The sequence below is a fragment of the Alexandromys fortis genome, unplaced genomic scaffold, assembly GCF_014885135.2.
Source record: "Alexandromys fortis isolate MF-2015 unplaced genomic scaffold, M_Fortis_MF-2015_v1.1 scaffold_1, whole genome shotgun sequence".
In the NCBI taxonomy this organism is placed as follows: Eukaryota; Metazoa; Chordata; class Mammalia; order Rodentia; family Cricetidae; genus Alexandromys; species Alexandromys fortis.
This window is the reverse complement of record NW_026067927.1, coordinates 34,945,584-34,948,135: the sequence shown is the minus strand read 5'-3', so window position 1 is coordinate 34,948,135 and position 2,552 is coordinate 34,945,584.

Sequence of the window (2,552 nt, the reverse complement as noted above, 5' to 3'; positions counted from 1 at the left end):
AAAGAAATAAAAAAAAAAAAAAAAAAAAAAAAAACAAGGCGGCAGCCGGGCAGTGGTAGTGCATGCCTTTAATCCCAGCACTAGGAAGGCAGACGCAAGCAAATCTCTGAGTTCGAGGCCAGCATAGTCTACCACGTGAGTTCCAGAACAGCCAAGGACACAGAGAAACCCTGTCTCAAACAAACAAACAAAAAAGCAAGGGTAGCAAGCTGGGCAGTGGTGGCACACACCTTTGATCAAGACATTCAGAAAACAGAAGCAGGAGGATCTCTGTGAGTTTGAGGCTGGCCTGCCTGGCTTATATAATGAGTTTCAGGATAGCCCAGGCTATGTAGAGCTACCCTGTCTCAAACAAACAAAACCAAGCAATAACAACAAAAATAAACAACAAGAAAGAAGGAAAATAATTGAGGAAGATATTTGATATCTCCGGGTGGTGGCACATGCCTTTAATCCCAGCACTCGGAGGCAGGAGGATCTCTGTGAGTCAGAGGCCAAAGGCCAACCTGGTCTACAGAGCTAGTTCCAGGACAGCTAGGGCTGTTACACAGAGAAATCTTATCTCAAATAACCAAAAAATAAAAAATAAAAATACAATAAAAAAAATGTGACATCAACTTTTGGTCTCCACAGACCCAGGAACATGCACACCACATACACACACACACACACAGGCTGGGAGTGGGGTATAGACATGCACTGTATAACTGTTTTAGTTGACAATAAAAATGAGCTTCGTGTACAGTGCAGTTGGGGACCTCTTTAGATTCTGTGAGCTAGTGACTCAGTGGCCATCTTAGCTTGCAAAAGGACAGTCTGCGGCATTCCCATAAATACTGTCACCGAACAATGCATTTCTCTGGGGATGACACATGACTACGGTCAGGCGGTGGAATAAACAGACCTTGGTGCTGCTGGTCAGGCCTGCCACAAACAGGAGAGAGAGAGAGAGAGAGAGAGAGAGAGAGAGAGAGAGAGAGAACGAGAAAGAGAGTTCCACCCTGCAAACAAAACCTTCTGTAAACAAAAAGGAATCCACTAGAAAGCTCTCGGGGCTCACAGAGTCAACTGGAAGGAATACGTTTGGAAATGGGAGTTGCTAAGGGCCCTGGGAGGACTGGGAAGCAGGAAGCACAGAGCTATTGGGGAGCGGTTGATGGCCTGCATTTGTCGTCATACCCAGGCCACTCCACCCGTCTGCAGTGGCTACTGTTCGTCACAGCTCTCCAATCTAGCTCCGAGATAACTGCTCTAACCCAGCTGTGGGAATTCCCCTTAGTCTTGATAGGGATGGTTTCAGGGTGCTATGTGACCCAGGAATGCTAATGACTCATGAAGAGAGCCTGCTCACAGTGCAGTTCTTCCTCCTCCCCCACTCTCCTCCCTTCCTTTCTTTTTCCTCTGTGTGTGTGTGTGTGTGTGTGTGTGTGTGTGTGTATGTGTGCACGCATGCGTGTGCACTTGCTATGGTGGAGGTCAGAGAACAGCTTGCGAGAGCCAGTTCTCTTCCACCATGTGGGATCTGGAGACCAAACTTGGGACATTAGGGTTGGTGGCAAGCGCCCTTCCTACTGAGCTGTCTTGGGAGCCCTGCTTCAGCTTTCTGGAGAGGATCTTGATCCTCTTGCCTCTGCCTCCCGTGTGCTCCCCCATATCCAGCTTCTGCTTAGCCCTTTGGTGGAGCCGCCCTCATTTCTCAGAAGCAACTAGAAGGGACAGCACTTCTTCACCTGAGCAGCCCTGAGCTTAGATGTGATTCTCAGAACTGTGGGAGCTGTCATGTGACCATGAAGGAAGTCAGCCTGAAGATTTTCATACTGAGGGCCAGAGAAACCAGATAAGAATCAACTCATAACGGATCAAAGCCTGTAACAGAAGACCTACAACTTTGATATTGTTAAAGGAGAATATAGGTTAGACTCATATGGGCATAGGCATGGACTTCCTGAAAAGGACGCCAAATAACACAGGAAATATACCAAGAACTGATAACGAGACTAAGTGAAATTAAAAGGTTTCTGAAAGTGGGGTGGTGGTGTCACACGCCTTTAATCTCAGCACTTGGGAGGCATAAGCAGGCAGATCTTTGAGTTCAAGACCAGCCTGGTCTACAGAGTGAGTTTCAGGATAGCCAGGGCCACACACAGAGAAACACTATCTCGAAAAGCAAAACAAAAGAAAAAAAAGAAAGCAAAGAAAGTTTCTGCAAACCAAAGGAAACAATCCCCAGAGTGAAGAGGCGGTCACCAAATGTTGCCAGCTGCATATCAGAGAGAGGATTAACTATCCAAGATACCTGAAGAGCTGCAGAGACCCCCACCAGTGAACAAGCCGTCTAGTCCGTGAGTTAATGAACAATTGTCAAACGAAACATGGAAATGGTCAAAAAAATACATGCTACTACAGAATATAACAGTTTCTTTTTTTTCTTTTCTTTTTTTTTTTTTTATATTTATTTATTATGTATACAATAGTCTGTCTGTATGTCTGTTGGCCAGAAGAGGGCACCAGACCCTCAACAGATGGTTGTGAGCCACCATGTGGTTGCTGGG